Below are 21,577 nucleotides of genomic sequence, written 5' to 3' on the forward strand. Positions count from 1 at the left end.
CAGATGTCCGGTCGGTGTCGGTCGTCCGAGCAATGATGAGTGTCAGACATCTGGTGTCGGGCAGTCGTCCGGACGTTGTAGATTGGCTCAGCTGGAGTTGATCTGGCTGGTGGAGTCTCTAGGTGTCGGACGTTCGTAGATCATCGGTCGTCTAGAGGTCGTCGGACGTCCGAGAGCTGTAGCTTCCTGGCAGCTCTTCCTCTTGTTCCTCGCGCTTGGTGTCCTTGCCATCTTTTCCAATGCTCCTAGTTGTTCCATGGCCTTCCTCTTGGTTCCTGGTCATGCATAGCACATATGTTTGTGGTAGTAGCCATGTCTCACATGTGGAAAGTGACAATTCGGAGAGGAGCGAGTTCACCTTATGCCCAATGGTGTATGGTCGAGGTCTCATTGTATGTCCTCTTGGGGCTTGGAGAGTAGACGTAGTGTACATGGAGATGATCATAGGATGCTCCGCATCATCTCCCCCCCTTGGGAAAGATCCGACCTCGGATCGTGATCCTTGTCGGTGTCAAAACCGGCGGATCTCGGGTAGGGGGTCCCGAACTGTGCGTCTAAGGCTAATGGTAACAGGAGGCAGGGGACACGATGTTTTACCCAGGTTCGGGCCCTCTCGATGGAGGTAATACCCTACTTCCTGCTTGATTGATCTTGACGATATGAGTATTACAAGAGTAGATCTACCATGAGATCGTAGAGGCTAAACCCTAGAAGCTAGCCTATGATTCCGATTGTTGTTGTCCTACGGACTAAACCCTCCGGTTTATATAGACACCGGAGAGGGCTAGGGTTACATAGAGTCAGTTACAAAGAAGGAGATCTAACATCCGGATCGCCAAGCTTGTCTTCCACGCAAAGGAGAGTCCCATCCGGACACGGGACGAAGTCTTGAGTCTTTTATCTTCATGGTCCAACAGTCCGGCCAAAGTATATAGTCCAGCTGTCCGGATACCCCCTTATCCAGGACTCCCTCACAGTAGCCCCTGAACCAGGCTTCAATGACGATGAGTCCGGCATGCAGATTGTCTTCGGCATTGCAAGGCGGGTTCCATCTCCGAATACTCCAAAGTAAACCTCAAACACTTAAATCATGTCTGGCTCTGCAAGACAATTTTCACATACCACCGCAGAGAGAACGATATTCCACAAATATAATATGCTGACAACTTTAGATAACGTGACATCACACCATGGCCGAGTCATTATTCGAGCCATTTTCCCAACCAGCTACTGCTCACATAGCGAGGCGGTTTCCTCGGCACGTCTTGTCAAAGTAGAGATCGTGTTCCCCTTATCACGGGACTTTCATCAATACGGGCGCGGGTAGCCCAACCGTACCGCCAATCGCGGCGAGTGGGGAACGAGCAGGTTCCATCAGGCAAGTAGGAAGGCGCAAAAGTTTTCATGGCCCCTATAAACAGATAAGGCCTCTTCCTCTTTACCCAGGTCTTTTCCTTCCGCTCGTCCATTCCCCTTTGCTCGAGTCCTAGCGCCCAAGCGCTCGTCTTCTCCACAAAAAGAGGCTCTCTGAAGATGTCCGGAGCGGTAAGTAAATGGATGGCCTCTACCGTCCAGGAGAAAGATATCAAAAAGCTTTGAGAGGACGGGTACCTGGCCAAGAAAATAGGCCACCGTCTTCCGACGGCGGGACAGATCGTCCCTAATCTAGAGCCTCACGAGAGGGTCATGTTTCTTCCTCATTTCGTCCGCGGGCTCGGGTTTTGTCGGGGAAGCTGATCCACGAACACCTATGGGACCGGTGGACCGAGCCCCTTTCGGTTCGGCGGGGGGCGGAGATCGCATGAAGAGCGGATCGAGGCGAAGCACACGAGCAAGTTACCCAGCTTCGGATCTCTCCGGAGAGATAATACTCCTACTGCTGCTTGTCTGATTCTATTCTGTTCTTGCTCGAGAGAGCTAAGTGTTTTTCTGTCCTCCGAACCTTCGAACCCCCTCTACGTTGCGCATGGGCCTCCTTTTATATGCTCAAGGGGTCACCGACAGGTGGCAACGCAGACGAGGGTAAAAACGTAAAAGGAGTTGCGGTTGGTACAGCTACCTGTACAGTGTATCCTACCTAACCCTGACGGCAGGGGACAAGGGCATTAAATGCCCGTCCGTGTCGCCCAAACAGTGCAGAAAGGGACCGTCAGGGACGCCACCGCTCGCCACGATGGCGATCTTGTTAGCGTCGCATGCCACCGCGCACCGCTGGCTGCACAGCCTCCCGCCACGCACGCCTAGAAAAGCCCCAGGGCGACACGTTGGTGGATGCGCTGGAGCGTGGGTACAGGCTGGTTACTTGCCGCGGCAAGCGCCTTGCCGCGGTTGCTGTCTTGTCGCGCCCGGAAGCTTGTCGCTCACCAGGCCTTGCCGGGACGCGTGGCGCATCGCGGCAAGTTCCTTGAGATGCCTTGGTTGGCCTTCCCGGCAAGCTCCTCTTGCCGGGGTCTTGTCTCTTGGCTCGAATACTTTGTTCTTGAATGGCTCCAAAGGAGCCACGGAGGACCTTGGCGGTCGCCCGGCAAGCCTTGCCGCGGGGTGCTGCAACTGCCCGTGCACAAGTTCGGGATACTAGGGTACCTCTACTCTAGTGCACCGACAGGAGCCCCCGGGCCTGGGCCACACACGGTGCCGAGCGCTGTTGGGCCAGGCCCAAAACAGGGCACGGGCACTCGCGGCCTGGGTTACGCCGAATCTTGCTCCGTATCCACCGCGCCCTCCCCAACAGCACGCGTCGAATGTGGCGTCGTGGGAGAGATCGTGGGTGGTTTCTTTATTCGGAAGGGCGAAACGTCCGCCCCCTCCCTCTTTATAAGCAGGGGAAACAGGGGCAGTTCGTCCTCCTCGCCGGTTACTGCTCCAATCTTCAGAAATCTCCGCTGCTCCCCCCTTCTTCCCAGAGTCGAAAGAGAGCAGCGCTCCGCCCCCCATCGCCACCAGCGCCACCGACGCTGCCGATCTCCCCCGCCACCTCCGCCATGGCTCCGAAAGCCGACAAGGGGAAGGGCGTGAAGTCAGTCGAGGTGCAGCGGCTTGCGGTGCTGCGAAAGGAGCGGGCCATCTTTCCCCCTTAGCTCGACACGAAGGAGCTAAGGGAGTACTACTACCTCTTCTGGTCAATGGAGACGCGAGCGCATCCACGCACGAGGGTACTCTCATCCGCCGCTTCGAGACTGGCTCCAAACGGGTACCCATTCTTCGCGCTGTTCTTCTACTGTGGGCTCTGCCCGCCCTTCTCTGAATTCTTCTGCGATATCATGAACACCTATGGGTTCCGCCTCCTTGATTTCACCCCCAATGCCGTTCTGACCATGGCAGTTTTCGCACATCTGTGCGAAAACTTTGTCGGAGTCCAACCCAATGTCGCCCTCTTCCGCCACTTCTTTATGCCCCGAGTCGAGAGAGGAGAGCCCCTTGCCGGCAGAATTGCCTGGATCTCGAGGGTTGGCAAGAAGGAAGCCTATCTGGAGGGAGAGCTCTGCAGCAAGTGGGAGGAGTGGAGAGCAGATTGGTGCTGGATCGTCGAGGAGAACCCGCAGCCATTCACCGCCCGGCACCAAACCCCAATAGTACGCGGCAACGATTGGAGCAACGTGGCCCCGGAAGATGACAGGCTGAAGATTGCCGTCACCCGAATCTTGCGCCTTAGGCTTGCCGGGCTCACCGTAGGCGCCGTTGGCGCAGATTTTCTCCGCCGCCGCATTGCCCCCCTTCAGGAGAGGGGGAGACCCGCCTGGGAGTTCTAGAACTTGGCGGATATCATGAGGCTGCGCCCAGGCCTCAATTTCAACTTCACTGTCTTGGAGCTCGACGCGATGCTTCTGGAGCTGTTCAAGCGCGATCCCCAACACCCGTTCATGCTGCCAAGGAGCGTCGTTCCGTTGTGCAACAATTCCTTGCTCGACCGCATCCGCGCAATGATGCCGATGTGGGATTCGCATGGGATTGTTCCAACTTGGCAAGAGCCTGTGGACGACGTCGTGCAGGAGTTCTTCGACAGCTTGGTCGAAGTGCCGGTCCGCCCCGATGAGCAGAAGAGCCTCACCCGCGACACCACCGACGCGGAGATGCAGCGCATCACCACTAGGCTGGAGGAGGCGGCGGCAGCAGCTGCCGCGGGTGAATTTGGATTCACCTTGGAGGAGGCGGAGGCAGCAGAGGCGGCAAGCCTTGCCGAGCGAGAAGAGCTTGTCGGCGAGGAAGAACTTGTCGGGCCTGAATCAGAGTCGAGCGAGCCCGCCGAGGGCGCGGGCGACCTATTGCAGATCGGCTCCTCCTCCTCCCCACCTTCAGCCAGCTCGCCGCAAGCGGAGCCCCCAGCTCCACCAAGAAGGCGTCTCCGCAGGGCCGGGGACGTGGCGGGGTGGCAGACGAGTCAACAGCCATCGCAGCGCACGACGCGCTCGACCGCGGCAAGCACTGTTGCCGCGGGAGCACCCCACACCGCTGCGGCAACTGGAGCGGGGCCTTCCCGATCCACCGCCATTGCCCCTGCCAAGCGGACAAGGGAGCCTTCTCCTCCGTCTCGTCGCACCGGAGGCGAGCCGGACTTCGATCTCTCCGCGCTCAGCTCCGACAAAGAAGAAGAGGAGTAAGTTTATTTGCTGTACTTGTAATTCTTCAATTCTTGATGTGCGTCTTGTATCTGATTTGCTTTACTCCGAACTCATCCCTTTTCAGGACTCTGGCCCAGAGAGCGGCGAAGAGAGCCAAGGTCCCGGTGATTGTCATCAAGGACGAACCCACTGCGGCAACAGAGGACGCGCCTGAGACCACCTTGCCGGACCCGGCAACTACTCACCAAAGCAGCCCCCAGCGCAGCCCCCAACGTAAGTGTATAATTTACTTCTTGCTGTCAAGCGCGCATGGGTGTTCTTCTTTTGCTGATATTTGTCTGTTGGTTTGTGTAGGAGCAGAGCAGCCTCACCAGGAGGGCCGGGAGGCCGCTCCCGAAGTGCCATCTGCTTCGACTACACCGCCGAGGGAGGATTCCCTGGCAAGGGAGCGTTCTCCGGCAAGGGAGAATTCTCCGGCAAGGGGCAGTTCTCCGGCAAGGGACAGCGCCAGTGATCCTCTGGTGGTGGAGACCACGACTGCAGATCCTAGCACAGGTAACCCTTTTGCCTGAAAACTCCCCTTGGATTCTTCTTCTTCTGATTTTCTTCTTGAGCATTTGCTTGACTTTTCTCCCCTCTTCGGTCGTCAGATCCACCTGCCGCGGATCCAATGGAGACCGAGGCCACCGGCGAGGAGGACGCGCGCGGCAACAATGACAACGTCGCAGCCACCGAAGAAGAGGCCGGCGCTGATGATCCCGCCGGCGAAGAGGCCGCCAAGGCTGCCGCCGCAGAAGCTGGCGAGGAATCCGGCGGTCGTACTGACGGCCCCGAGGCCGCAGGAGCGCCAGGCGCTGCACCGACCGCCGATCCCTCCGCCGCTGCTGCAGCGCCAGGCTCCGAAGAGCCCCAGCCCGGTGCCTACTTGAAAGCCGGCGATGGCATCTTCATCAAGCTCCCCTAGGCGTCGAGCTCCAGGGCGCCAGTCGAAGGAGAAACCTTTGACGAAGAGGTGCTCGCCTCCGCTGGGCTGGCGCTTGTCGACGCGCCAAGCGGCAGCAGCGACAAGCCTGAGGAGGAGCGGCTGCTGCGGAAGCTGCTGTCCCTTTACCGCGCCCGCCAAGCCAAGCTAGTATCCCAAGAGGTGCTTGTCGCGAAGGCGGGAGTGGATATTGAGAAGCGCGCGGAGGAACTCCGGGGTCTAAGGCAGGAAGCTCTCCGATCCTTGGCGAAGGAGCGGGAGCGACTTCTCGAGGAGCGGAAAGCCTTCCTCCTCGAGAAGGCTGAAGTTGAAGAGAAGCAACGGCTTGTCGCCGAGAATCTATTCGCGCAAGAAGGAGAGTTGGCGCAGCGCAAGGTGAACCTTGACAGCCACGAGGAGGAGCTTGTCGCGCGGGAGCAAGCAATTGGCGGGGCTCTCAAGGAGGCAAAGGATGCTGCCGCAGCTGCCGAGGCCGCCAAGAAGGAGCTGGAGACAAAGGTGGCGCAGCTGGAAGCAGATCTCAGGGCGAGCGGCGAGGAGCTTGCCGTGCTCAAGCGTGAGCGTGAGAAGGATGCTGCCGCTCATGGTGAGCTGCAGGGTCTTCTCACTAAGAGGAGCAAGGAGCTCAGCGCCGCCAAGGATTCCAATGCAGATCTCGAGTTGAAGCTGGCCACTTTGACTCAGACGCTGGACGGCGCCAGGGAGCGGGAGGTGGCCTTGTCGGAGAAGATCAAGGCCGACGAGGCACTGCTGACGAATGCTGCTGCCGCCCACGACGCTTTCAGGGAGACTATGGAGCATTGGACTAAGGGTCTTGTGGATGCTGCCGCAGCCATCGACGGGGAGTTGGCGCAGCTGGAGATGGAGGATTTTGGGTATCCCTCTGACGAGCATCTCCAACCCAGCGCCAAGCTCAGCCTGTTCTTCAAAGGCGTGGCGACGGCTCTCCAGTGACTCCGGGAAAAGATCCCAAAGCAGCTGGCCGACGAGTCGCGCAGGATCTGCGCGGGGGCTCTCCAGAAGGTGCTGATGAAGGTGGCCTTCCGCAACCCAGGCCTCAACTTCACCAACGTCCGATGTCGGGGAAGATGATCCACGAACACCTATGGGACCGGCGGACCGAGCCCCTTTCAGTTCGGCGGGGGGCGGAGATCGCATGAAGAGCGGATCGAGGCGAAGCACACGAGCAAGTTACCCAGCTTCGGAGCTCTCCGGAGAGATAATACTCCTACCGCTGCTTGTCTGATTCTATTCTGTTCTTGCTCGAGAGAGCTAAGTGTTTTCTGTCCTCCGAACCTTCGAACCCCCTCTACATTGCGCATGGGCCTCCTTTTATATGCTCAAGGGGTCACCGATAGGTGGCAACGCAGACGAGGGTAAAAACGTAAAAGGAGTTGCGGTTGGTATAGCTACCTGTACAGTGTATCCTACCTAACCCTGACGGCAGGGGACAAGGGCATTAAATGCCCGTCCGTGTCGCCCAAACAGTGCAGAAAGGGACCGTCAGGGACGCCACCGCTCGCCACGATGGCGATCTTGTCAGCGTCGCATGCCACCGCGCATCGCTGGCTGCACAACCTCCCGCCACGCGCGCCTGGAAAAGCCCCAGGGTGACACGTTGGTGGATGCGCTGGAGCGTGGGTACAGGGTGGTTACTTGCCGCGGCAAGCGCCTTGCCGCGGTTGCTGTCTTGTTGCGCCCGGAAGCTTGTCGCTCACCAGGCCTTGCCGGGACGCATGGCGCGTCGCGGCAAGTTCCTTGAGATGCCTTGGTTGGCCTTCCCGGCAAGCTCCTCTTGCCGGGGTCTTGTCTCTTGGCTCGAATACTTTGTTCTTGAATGGCTCCAAAGGAGCCACGGAGGACCTTGGCGGTCGCCCGGCAAGCCTTGCCGCGGGGTGCTGCAACTGCCCGTGCACAAGTTCGGGATACTAGGGTACCCCTACTCTAGTGCACCGACAGGTTTCCCCTTCACCCATTTGTTCACGGCATCATGTATTATTACGGGATTGATTTTCATGATCTGTCCCCTAATATTTTCCTTAACATCTCGACGTTTATCATCGTGTGTGAGGCCTTTCTCCGTATTTCGCCCCACTTCAGCTTATGGCTGAAGATCTTCAATGTGAAGCCCAATGTGAGGCCTTTCTCCGTATTTCGCCCCACTTCAGCGGCGGCACCATGGTGAGCAAGATGCCCAAGGTCACATGGCGGACAGGCACCTTCAATGATTCCGTCAAGGAGTGGCAGCAGCAGTGGTTCTACATCAGTGAGCCGCGCGGTAAAAAGTGGGCCGCTGCTCCCGCATTCAGATTTGGAGCCCCTCTACGGCTCACGTCCTGGCCCAAGAAGGGCCTGAACTGGTCCTCATCTGATGAGCTGTCGGTGCTCCAAACACGCGTCAAGGGCGTGGTAGACAAGGATGTCAAACTTGTTAATGTAGTCCAGGTGATGTTAGTTCGCCTGGTTCTCCCTTGCCAGCACCAGGCCTGTAATTTGTGGGAATACGACCCGGCTGAGCACCAGACCCTGTGGGAGCTCTACGGCTCCTCACACAAGGATATCTGGAAGGTGCTCTTCAAGTCCGGCAAACCATGGCCGGGCTCCGTCGAGGACCGCGGGTATCTACTGTCCCGCCCCGCAAGCCCAGTAAGTTATCGCTATGTTTTGTCTATCCATGTTTAGCTGGCATATCTCGAGGGAGACGCTTTATCATGCTTTCTGCAATTATCCCAGGAATGGACAAAGAAGGTGGGGCAGATACATTGTCCGGCCCCGCTGCCGGAGGAACCGGCAGGACCTCTTCTGACAAAGATGCTGGTCCCAGCGCCTTACAAAGCGCCGAAGAAAGAGGCCTTCAAGGAGGCCAAGGAGACCCGGAGCGGCCTTCGTCGCCGCGGTGCTTCGGACACAAAATCCGAAGACTCCAACGCCCATCCTTCCTCCAAAGACGAAGAGGAGGAGGAAGAAGACGAGTCCTCCATGGGGGGAGGGAAGAAAAGGGCGGCCTCCTCATCCTTGGAGGCCGAATCGCCGAAGAGGGGAAAAATCCCCTTCCAAAGGCGTCCACCACGGCTACCAATAGCAGCCCAGAGTGGGATCCCAGGGCCCAGTCCCTGGTAAAATCGTGAGTACACGAAATCCGAACACGCCTAAGCGCCCAGGATTACTATGGTGCAATATTTTAACTTGCGCCATACTTTGTGCAGCCCGGCGAGGTCTCGCGCCGAACAGTCCTCATCGGAGGATTTGCTGAGCTCAGATGCCCTGGAGAGCGAGACGCCTCCGGAGGCCCCTTCCCTGAAGCCTGGGCGTGACACCGAGGTGTCGTCTCAGCGGGATCCCAAACCAGGGAGGGCACACCTCTGGGGCCGGATACACGGGAGCAACGGTTCCCATGAACGTCAACGGCGGGGGCGATTTTAGATTCGGCCCGCAGCCGGACACGGTCCTGGAGACCTTTCAAGCTCTAGGATCACGCAGGCAGCCCCCCTTGACGGAAGGAGGCAAGCCCGCTAAGCCAGCAACCTCTATCCAAGCAGAGCTGCAGGGCGGCCTATCGAGAGCGCTAAAGAATGCGTCCATCGTCGATGAACATCGCGCCCTTATGGGTGCGGTGATTGAAAAGAGGTAGTCCACTGAGAGCGGACTGAATGAATCCTGCATTAGCCTTATAAAAGACTTTGAGGTATGTTTTTAGAAACCGTTGAAGATTTTCATAGTATGAACGGTAGCCCCTGATGCACTGTTCGGTGAAAGAGAGAGAACCGGACAGGGGATCAAATTTCTGCTTCGCAGGAGACTCGGTAATGACATATATCTCTTTGTTTGAAAACAAGCGTCTGTAGCGACAACCGCCTCTGATACTGCGGAAGTGTCCGGACTAAAGCAGAGTCTAGAGCGGGCCGAAGAAGAACTTGGCCGAGTGAAGAAGCAGTTGGAGGACAAGCAAGGTATGTCGAAACCTTTGATAAATTAAGCACAAATGAGTAGTTGTGCCTGATGAAATCATTTGTATTGTGTGCTCTAGGAGCAAATGCCGAAATTGAGGTGCTGAAGAAGGCTGTCGCTGAAGCCGACAAAAATGCCGCCATGGAGCAGGCTCTTCGGGAGAAGCACGAGGCCAAGGTCATTGAAGCTGAACGAGAGCTCCAGGAGGCCGTGAAGAGAAGTGAGATCTTGGAGCAGAGTCTAGCAGGGAAAGAATCTGAACTCACCCAAGCTCTCCAAGCCGCAAATGATGTTCGGGAGGAAGCCCGAGGTGCTCTGAAGGACATTCAGGAGGCGAGGCGGATTGCGGCGGGTAAGGCTTTTTTACTCAAAGCGATTATTATATAGTAACAGGAGAAATTCAAAGTGAAAATTTGAATTACTTGTTTCTCCAGGGGCGTTTGCGGACCTGCCACACAGGATATCTGATGCTGCTCAATTCTACCGGTCTGAGGAGAAGAAGTCTGTGGAAAAGCATTTCTGGTCGCAGTATTTGGCGCCGAATTATCCGATGCCCTTTGTCGATCAGCTGAAGTAGCTGATCGAACTGCACCAGGCGGCCGAACTAGCCATGAAGGACTTAGTTGTCCGGCTGTGGCCCACTGAGACAATTCCAAGCAGTTACTTCGGACTCGTGAAGCGGATTGTTGGTGCTTGCCCTCGGCTCGAAGTCATTCAGTGGTTGGTCTGTATAGAAGGTGCACGCATGGCATTTGCCCGTGCGAAGGTGCACTGGGGGAAGCTTGGTGCTGAAAAGCTGATGACTGAGGGACCACCGGAGGGTAAGGAGCACCGCAAGCCCGAATTATATTATGATGGCATCCTGAAAGAAGCCCGCCTTGTGGCGGAACAATGTACCAAAGACATTATATTTCCCTGAAGGCAGTCATGCTGTCCTTTGTAATGCGGGACACTGGCACTGTTATTATTTGTTGCCTGTTATATGAAAGTTTTTTCTTCCTGTGCGGCCGTTTGATATATATGAATCCTGAGAGTTGGCCAGTCGTCGGCTTCTGCCCCCACGTAGAAAGTACGGGGGTGTTCGGGACATACCCGAACACTCTTTTATCCCATTTTTGGGTCCTTGAAGGAGGTGTTCATCACAGCGAACCAGGCAATCAGACTATAGGGCTTTATCACTCTCACTTAGCCATAGGAATTCGAGTATGGTAGGCGCAGCCCCTGGTGTTCGGAAGACCGTACGAGGGGCTCTAATAGCACCTTATCGAAAGACCGATCCGTCGCACTCTGCATTTGTTATGGCATTATGCCGAATAATTCTTTAAAGATTTTACAACCTCTCGAACAGCTGACCAGCTCTCGCCGTATCATGACAGTCAGTTTTCGGCTTTCTCTACTTAGGTGCTCGTATGGAAAAACTGGGACACAATCGCAGTAGTTCTCCCAGTGCTACCTTAGCCGATGGAGTGGAACGTAAGGTACCAAAACATGGGAGCCGGGCAAACCCAACTAATGACCCAAGACATGATTCAGAGCTGATGCATATAGTGCTATAAGTTATGGGTGCCGAGCGACCGAGAGGGTGGCCGGACTTTGTTGCCATATTATGAGGACAATGAAGCCCCTGACATAGTGGGGCATGACACTATGTGCTAGTGCCGTTATGACGAAAAAGGCGTCAATGAGGAATGACGATCGGTAAGTGTAATATAGTTCTACCTGTTGTAGTGGAGTGACACGTCTATGCGTATAAGTATGGTTTATGCTATGAAAGGAGGTATACTGGCAGAACCTGTTGCGACCGGGCAGGAGGAAGCTGTGTGTGGATCTGAAGTGTATCCGGACTGTCTTCTTGGGGAATACTTGTGTATACCCTCTCTCTGCATCCGAGCTAATTCCATGTCGCCAGTCCCGTTCTGCGCAAAAGTGAGCCTGTAAAGAAAAATGCTTAGAGGCATTTGCGTGTCATAGGGTGGTTGAACTGCGGGTGCTTGATCAGAGCCTGGTCGAGCCGGGCTATCATGTCATAAAGTAGCTCGGACTCCTCTGTTGGTGTCCGGGGGGGTTGGCTGTCGAATCGAGGTTCGATAGAAAGGCACAATGCGCTACCTCAGCGACGGTACACTTTCCAGTGTCGGGGTGGAGTTCGGCCTTGCCCATAATTGTGACTATGTCACGTGGGTTTGGCATGGTGTGGTACCACATTGAGTCGAGCCAACGCGGTTCGTCCCGGTAGTATATAATAGTTACTGTATAAGGGCACCATGCCGAAGAATTAATCTTCAGTATGGTGTTTGCTTGGTGATCCAAAGACAACCTCCAGGGTGGTGGGCTTGTAAAACTTGGCCTTTACACCTGGAACGACATCTTTGAGAAGATGTTTTCAGTGGGTTTGATCCTCAAGCGATCAATACCTATCTGGTGAACTGTGTCTTGGCGCAGCAAGTTTGGGCTGTTGTTTATGCCAATAGGGGCTCATGTGAGGTGGAACCCACCAACTGTTGGGTCGATGGTAAGTGCAATTGAATTGCCATTGTTGAAATTGGTTGGACGGTCTGTGTGATCGGAGATGGTCGGCAACATTTTTGTACCGTGGGGTGACTTGTATTGTTGGGTCGGCATCCCGAGGAGTACACATTCGTTTCCTTGTTGGCTTTCGGAGGATTTTTCTTTTACCTCATAATGCTTGATGGTCTGGGCTCCTCGTTGTCTTCATAGCTTTGAGACCCCTTTTTATTGTTTCCGGCGCACAATCGGCCGTTTTGTTTTGAAGATCTGGCATTCTTTATTGGTATTATTGGCTGCCCTTCCCGGGGTACCATGAATTTGACATGGTTGGTCGAGTATGCTGCCCGGGCCGGATGGGCTATATTGTTCTCTTTCCGCTGACCGAACTAGGAGCCGCGGAATCCGGGACCGACTGCCGTGTCTTGGGCGTTGCCATTATTTTTGTGACGCTTATGTCTGTTGCGACATGGTTTATGGACGCCGCCTCACGTTTCCTGCGTATTGCCCTGGACCGTGATGTATTGGCGTCGGGGTGTGGGCTTTAGGGCCTCCTTCTCAAGTTGAGGTAGCAAATTGTTGTTTTGGTACCCTTTGGTGGGGCGGTCGAGTCCGTATTCCTCGGCTGCCAGGACCTTAGTCCATCTATCTGTGAGCAGATCTTGGTCAGCTTGGAGCTGCTGCTGCTTCTTTTTCAGGCTTCTTGCAGTGGCCGTAAGCCGTCGTTGGAAGCGAACCTGCTCTACGGGATCCTCAGGCATGCCGAATTCATCATCGCTGAGGCTCACCTCGTCTTCGGAGGGAGGCATGTGGTTGTCCTCCTTCGAGTATCCGTTCGTCGCCTGTTCATCTGGGCTGATCTGCCCGTCTTCCTGTCCGTCCTGCTCGAAGGTAGACTGATCGGGATTGTATTCGTCTTCGGCACCATCCGGATTGTTTTCGTCTCCTGTGCCGGTATTGCTGTGGCAGGGCTTAGAGCGGCGCCGATGACGCCCATGCTTTGATTTTTTCCTTGAGGTGTTATCCTCTATTGCCTCATCGTCATTGGTTTCTTTGGGAGTGTCCACCATATATATATATATATCATACGAGGAGGTGGCTGTCCAGCGCCCCGTGGACGGTGGTTCCTGTTCTTCTCCTGCATCGTCGTCCATACCGTCGATCTCTTCGGAGTCGAAGTCAAGCACGTCGGTCAAATCATCGACAGTGGCAATGAAGTGGGTGGTGGGTGGGCAACGAATTTCCTCGTTGCCTACTTCTCGATCGAGCCGGACATAGTTTGGCCAAGAGTCTCCTGACAAAGAGAGAGACCTTAATGAATCCAGCATGTCGCTGAGGGGCGAGTGTTGAAGGATATCCGCAGCGGTGAACTCCATTACTGGAGCCCAACCGGATTTGGTGAGCTCGGGTGCATGCGGTTCAGAACCAACAGCCGGACACAAGTCCGGGGGTCCGGTGACACAGACTTCTTTGGGGATGGAGTCCGTGTTCGGCTCTACCACCAATGACTACGTGGCCTCCAGGGCGGGGTCCATCCACCCATCCTCGGACGACGCGATCTGCCCCGGATTTAGGTCTGGAGCTCTTGCAAGTGCGATATCCCGAGTATTGTCTGACAGTAGGTCTAGGCCGTGCTCATCGTGACTGTTCGACGCTCCTGGCAGAGGCCCGAATCCGTCGAAGATCAAGTCTCCGCGGATATCGGCCGTGTAGTTCAAGTTTCCGAACCTGACCTGATGGCCAATGGCGTAGCTGTCGATCTGCTCTAGATGTCCAAATGAATTGGCCCACAGTGCGAAGCCGCCGAACATGAAGATTTGTCCGGGGAGAAAAGTCTCACCCTGGACCGCGTTGTTGTTGATGATTGAAGGAGCCATCGAGCCTTGCAGCAATGACACAGAGGAACTCTCAATGAAAGCACCAATGTCGGTGTCAAAACCGGCGGATCTCGGGTAGGGGGTCCCGAACTGTGCGTCTAAGGCTAATGGTAACAGGAGGCAGGGGACACGATGTTTTACCCAGGTTCGGGCCCTCTCGATGGAGGTAATACCCTACTTCCTGCTTGATTGATCTTGATGATATGAGTATTACAAGAGTAGATCTACCACGAGATCGTAGAGGCTAAACCCTAGAAGCTAGCCTATGATTCTGATTGTTGTTGTCCTACGGACTAAACCCTCCGGTTTATATAGACACCGGAGGGGGCTAGGGTTACACAGAGTCGGTTACAAAGAAGGAGATCTAACATCCGGATCGCCAAGCTTGTCTTCCACGCAAAGGAGAGTCCCATCCGGACACGGGACAAAGTCTTGAGTCTTGTATCTTCACGGTCCAACAGTCCGGCCAAAGTATATAGTCCGGCTGTCCGGATACCCCCTTATCCAGGACTCCCTCAATCCTCATCACCATGGAAACGGTTGTCATGGACGGACTTGTAGTTGGACGTAGTTGAAGACATTGTGCAATCCAAGTACTCCAAGGTGTCGCTAGAGTGGTATACATGCAAGAAGAGCAACCACAAACGACTCTCGGAAATACAATGGTTAGCCTACACAAAGTGTCCATCAAGTAAGTATGAGTCTGTTCGGCAAGATTGTGCGTGGCAAGACACATGATGATTATCCAAAAGATGTAGAATGATATGTAATTCATTCATGGGAGAAAATTTATTTGTTATGCACACAAAGGTATAATAAGTTGCATGGTGCACAAAGCTACAAATTCTACCATTATGCAAAATGATGTCATAGTGTGACGGTGTACCAAAAGCATGAACATGGTAATTGGTGCTCAGTATGACTATGTGATCATGCAATTGATGGTGGGCAAAGTGATCATTATGTATGAATATGCCATCAAGAAAGATCACAAGAAAGTTGCTAAGGAAATGCACAAGATCATATATCATGGATAACATGGTAATGCAAGATGCAACAAGGCAATCATAATGTGGGTCAATCCATGCATAAGAGGCAAATTTGTTATGGGCGGTGTTGTTGCAAAGCTCGATGTCGTGGTAGAAGTGGTAGTCCGTTGATGCTTCCAAAAAGTCCAAGCACTCCTCAACTTGGAGGTCCATAGGGTCCATCTCCAATGTCGCTCCTCTGTTCGTGAGATGTATCATGTAGGCAACAAGAAGGAAGCAACAATGAAAGAATGACCCATCCAATATGCATACTTGAAGAGGACTCAAAGGGAAGGAATTCACCTTTATGGGGATGTCGAAAATGTTGGTGTTGCGCATCGTGTACGCCTTCATATGACCAAGTTGTCGCATGACAACACCGCCTTGTGAATCCCTCAAAATGAAAGAACATGACAAACACTCGAAAAAACAAACAAGGTTAGTGGAAGTGCAAAACCTATCATTCATGTGGTAAGATACCCAACAAGTGTATGCATCATGCTCATCATAAGAAAGGACAAGGGAGCATTTCATAGTATGGGGACATATGATGCGAGAACAACCAAATAAAATAGGCTCAATCAAACAAGAACGCAACAAAGTAAGGTGTCAAAGTCTCTGAGATCAATAAGCATAGATGCAACTATTGGAGGCAAGCGACAATGAACAAGATATATCATGTGAGAGGCATGAACATATATGTCATCAACCCAAGAAAGCGTGTAAGAATGGAACATGGGTGATGCGGCAAACAAGAAATTATAGCGATCAAGTGATGCAAGCTAGTAGTGCAAAGATGCAACGTACTAGAGGTAATCATGGAAATCATGTCATGTGTTCGAATAGTGGGCACTAATAATTAACATGACATAACGCAAGCATGAAAATAAAATTTGAGCAAAGTAGGTTCATGGTGTTGGCAAGAAGTCCTATGTAAATAGCAATGGAACATCATGACTCTCCCAACACAAGAATCAACAATAGCATGTGGCTCAAGGAAAACATGGCAATAGCAACAAGGATCTCCACCAAGCATGCAAATACACATAGTAGTAGTATAATGGTGAATCATGGGTAGATGCAAGCAAGGGTCACAATTTCATGGCAAATGCATAGAAGCAAGCATAACATGCAAAGTGAACACGATAGAATGGGCATAAGGTGACAAGTGGTAAATAGACCACAGTCGTGTGAGAGCCAAGTAAAAGAGATGTGTGAAGGTCTTGCGCGAAGGGAATGGTGGTAAGGACAGTCCACAGGATCCCAAATCATCATTGCTCTCAAGAGCTCGTTTCGTCAACTCTTGGGATTGAGAGGTTGACGAGTATACGTGAGTACCTACACAAAACAAAGACAAAGGGAAAATTGTGTGTGCATGGTATATGTACACATCATCCATCATGATGCGCACGTGTATGTGTTGGTTAGCACAAAATAGCCAATGCTCAAATAAATGAGATGCGTGATATAGAAACATGTCATCCATCATGATAGGTTTGTTGTTATGTATAGCATAATGGAGACTCAAATTGTGTAATGCACCACGAGAAATATGTAGAGCATTGTTATTCATGGAATGCATATGGTGCAAGCAATTATGAGAGTCATGCAATGTATGGAATGCATCAAAATCTCCTAATATGTATGAGAAAACTATGGGGGTGTCCTCATGAGCATTAGTGGAAACATCACAAGGAGAATATTGAAAACATCCAAAATGAAGCATATTTGGAACAATGTGACCATGGCATGGCATAATAGATGAATTGCGTAAATCATGTAAAGGAAGCATGGCAATATCATCACAAGAGAAACACAAGCCAATGACCATCATCTCGTCAACTATGCCATAAGTGCAAATGGGGTTTACTTTAATGGGGCATGCAAGTACTATGTTGAGATTGAAATGATGCAATATGGGAGATCTCACTCATAGCATATGACAAGTTTAAAGGTTTGTCGAACATGATGTGACCAAAAGAATTTTCACATGATATCCTATGGAGCATAGCATCACAACTAGGCAACTCAACATGATCATCATCATATTCATCATAAATGGGTGGCATATCAAAATAAGACAGAGTATGTGATGAATCCATAGGGTGATCAACATCATGGGAGAAATTGATGTCAAGATAGTCCACTAGTGGGACAAGAGAAGTACCATCACCTATGTTACCTTTGGAGCATCGCTCATGTGTTGTAGGTGAGGTTGCAACTTGATGGTACCATGTGGGGGGTGCATCTTCTTCCATCATGGCCATGGGTTTGCCCATTGGAGGTATGGACTTGTCGAGGATTGGCACTTCATTTTGTTTGAGATCTATCACCAAAGAAGAAAACACACTAGGAGTAGAGGGTAAGTTGTTAGAAATCATAGTGGCCTCACATGACGTCTCAACTACCTCACTCACTAAGTGTTGTGGCTTACTCACTCCCGGTAAGATGCTCTCACTCATATGGTTGGTAGAGTCACTCAAATGGCTCCCAACCTCACATAGGATGTGTGGCATGATCTCATGTGTGGGGCTAGTGGTGGTCACACTCATCCTCTCATAGGAAATGATCTCAATGTAACATATGGTGGAGTCACTCATGTCACTCATGTGGTGGTGGCTCTCCTCGCATGGCAATTTGGGCATCTCGTCAATGTGGGTGTCGGAGAGATGTAGGTGCAAATGTCTCCATGCTGAACTCCTATTGCCGCCTTGGTTGAAGGGATAGTCCCATGCTCAACCTCCTCACACCTCCAAAGATGAATGTTGTAGGAGGTGGCAAATCACCACTCTCCTCCGAGATTAAAGAGGAGGTCTCATGTGCGCTCGCGTAGCTTGACTCGGAGTATGAGTCCAATATGGGCGCCATTTTTTTCATGTTGTTGAAGAGGTTTGTGCGTCGCCATAGTCGAAGGGGATGGCCCTGGCTCGACCTTCTTGTCACCTTCTTGTCGTTGGAGGCCCATACAATGTGGCACCTCGTCGCTCATCTCCATGACCGAAGGAAATTTCCCATGCTCGACCAACTTTCTTGAGGGGCTTCCGAAGTCGGAAGTGTCGCCCTCGCTTGTAGGTGGTCACCTTGTTGTTGAAGATGTCGATGTAGGCGAACTCGTGGGAAGTAGGTGAAGAAGCCGTGCGTCAAAAGGCAAAGATGCCTTGATAGCACTTTGTGAATATGCCAAAGTGGTGGTGGTAGCCGTAGCTTGCTCTTGGTGGTGCTTGTCTCGCAGTCTTCTCTTGTGCTCTTGAATCTTGGCCTTGGCATGGAGTAGAACTTGTTGGGACTTGTACGTTTGCGCTTGTGGAGAATCTTCATCTTGATGGCGTCGTTGTCGTGCTTAAGCTTGTAGTAGATGTTGTTCATCGTTGTCATGCACATGATGCTTGAAGGTGACTTGTCCTTCATGACGATGTTGATCATGATGATCGCCATGGAGATGTGGACGTGGACGACTTGCGCTTGAAACTTTTTTGCACTCCGAGGATGATCAATTTGGTCGCCGCCGCCTTGAGGATGATGAAGGGGAAGAACAGTTGACCAACAAGGCTCGAATATCCTCCATCCTTGCATATTCCTCCTCCTTTTGTGCGGAAAGCTTGTTGTCGATGTAGTCCCTTTTCCTTGCTTCGGAGTGACGAATGTCGATATAGAGGTTCTCTATGCACTCTCGCAAGTAGAATGTGCACCTTGCATTTGTTGTTGTAGACTGAAGATGGACGCTTTGGTGATGTAGTTGTTCGTGCCATTGTTGTCATGGAAGACCAGAGATGAAATGCCTTTCCTATCCATCACAAGACTCAAGCAAATATGAATGGCAGAAAGGAGAGAACTATACCAAATGTACCTTGACCGATGTTGAGAATGGATCAATGATCACTCAATGATGTAACAAGGAAATAGCACAATTGGTACGGATCTCGTCAATTTCTCACACCTACACAAATAAGGCTTATGGTGGAGCTCGATGAGGATAGTGGCACAAAAAATTGATGCGAAATCTTAGCGAGAGTCAATAATGTTGAAAGAGATTCACAAATTCGCAAGTGCAACAAGTAGACAAATAGCAATATGTGGCACACGGAAACACACACACGGATAGATAAATGGGGTCGTGCAACCAAGGAATGAGCTCAAAATGTGGAATCCACGGAAAACGCTCGTGTTGCACAACTCAAGAGAGATGCTAGCACAATTGCTCAATAGGCAGATACGACACTTGTGCACAACTTATAAGATGTAAAATAGATAAACTTTCTATCCCAAGTATGCTATGTACGTATGGTTCCCGGTGTTCCTCTCAAGATGATCAAAGATGATCGGATATGACAAACTTATATGCAATGTGGTATGATGCTATGGCACCTGCTTACAAGCTCTTTGTTCACTCTTTTGCTTAAAAGCTTAATTATTCTTTTTTTTGTATGGCCACTTTTGCACAATGCACAAACCAAGATAGCAATTGTGTATATGTGGGAACAATCTTGTGACACAAGAGATGATATGATGATTCCAATATTATATGGTATGTATGCAATGGGAGGTCTAGATCGAAGATCACTAGCATGCACAAGTAACATTGCCGACAATACTCAAAGGCTAGTCTCAATAGGTAAGTGACCCAAAATGGGCTAGGGGTTATCAATACAATGGCAAGAAGAAATGTATAGTGATGGGATACCATGATACCAAGTTGATATAGAGGTTATCGTTCTTGCGTAAGGTTAGAGTGTCAAAATGGTGAAGTGGTCGATGTTGAATCCTTGACGAGGTTGAGCGGTGATGTTGTCCATGTCGAACCATTCCTAGTTAGCCGAAACACCATAGGAAATGGAAAAACCGCAAACTAAAAATCTCAAAGGCAAATGTCAAATGGTGGTAGCGGAAAGCGGTGGTGGTTTGCACTTGGCAATGCGGAAGTGGAATGATGGGTTATGCGATTCGAAGTTGTAGTTGCCGTCCCTAAGTAGCTGAAACACCTTAGGAGACACAACTCACAACACAAACATTATTGGGTTAAGTTGGGGGTGGCAGAAGTGTATGGTGGGCAATGGGTATGCGAAAGTTATAGTGGTGGTTGATGAAGAAGTAACCGTCCCTCAGTAGCCGAAACACCTTAGGAGACTCGAATCACTACCCAAGAAACCACTAATGCAATGGGATCAAAATGGCTAAGGTTGCGGAAGTCTATGGTGGTAATGTGTATGATGTGGTGAAGGCCCTAGGCAAAGATGCCAAAGTTCTAAAAATTGATGGAGTCAAATGATGTTGGTGGTATTTTCGTGGGATGGGAAATATCAAGAGCTTCAAAACGAGCTAAAGAACGTCAAAATCGGAGTCCAGATGAATTAGTTATGGCCAAAATAGAAATCAGCTGAAGTTAGAATCTACACGCGTCGAACGTCCGATAAGGGTCGGACGACCGGTGATCGTCGGACTTCTGAGGGCTGGAGCATAGAACGGACGTCAAGAAAAGACCACAAATCCGATGTTTTCATTCTGGATTGGGGGGGTCGGACGTCCGGTAAGTGTCGGTCGTCTGATGGATCCAGGGGCATCGGACGTCCGAGCAAACGTTGGTCGTTCGGTGGGTCACGATCAACTCGGGATCCGAATTTTGGGACACAATTTTGGGCGGAAAATGGAGATTTCAGGGTCAAAATTGATGAGATTTCGTAGATGAAAGATGTGGAAACTTTGGGAGATGCTAGATCCACTTGAAACCAATCAAATCCATGGAGCAAAATCTCCAAAACATCATCAAACCAACAAATCACAAAAAAAATTGGGGCTATTTTTGGTGGGTATTTTTGAAATTGGGGAAGAACGCAACAAAATTAGGCTAGAAAAAGAGGCGTAGGGGCTCCAAATTTGTGATCAACCTAGCTCTGATACACATATGATGTAGGGTAGTACCCTAGATGCCCAATATTTCACAATTGGAGTGGATCGTACCAAGAATACGAGGGAAAACACTCAAACCAACAAATTTCGGTTACACATGTGCTAGATCCTCGAAGCACAAAGAGATACACGATCCAAATCCAACAAAGTACGATACAAGTGGCGGTAGTTCTTCTTCGTGAGGAGGTCTTGAGGGGTCTTCCCATGATGGGGTCTTGAATCCGCTTGAGGGATCTTTTTCGAAGAGGCCGTGGACTCCAATGGAGAAGTAACCAAGTGGATGAGCAAAGCAACCAATATCATAGTGGCGACTTAAATGTGCCTTATCATAAGTGATTGATGCGGGATATGCAAGAACACTAGTCTGATGTAAGAACATGGTGTGATCAGATATAGTATGTTCTAGAAACAGGAACACGTGTCATATTCACAGGCATTATCTGTAAAGTAAGCAGATGCAATTCAACAAAGTTAGAAGCAATACAAGCTAGACATAATACGCAACATGAAACCACATATAATAGTGCCAAGTTAGAGCAAACACATGTTATGGTGGAGTAGGGGAGATGTGCTCATCATCTACACAACTATGTTGACTGTCTAGCCTTGTGTTGTCTTGTGAATCTTGTTGGGAGGACGGCGGAGTAGAATCTGTAGAGACCCTCCATTTTAGTTGCTCGGAAGGACCACCATCATCCAATGCCTTACCAATTTCCTTCTGCTTTGTTGATTTTGCATTGTGAGGTCAAACCGACAAGAAGAAGGAATAAAATT

This window comes from Triticum dicoccoides, chromosome 4B (genome assembly GCF_002162155.2).
Source record: "Triticum dicoccoides isolate Atlit2015 ecotype Zavitan chromosome 4B, WEW_v2.0, whole genome shotgun sequence".
NCBI lineage: Eukaryota > Viridiplantae > Streptophyta > Magnoliopsida > Poales > Poaceae > Triticum > Triticum dicoccoides.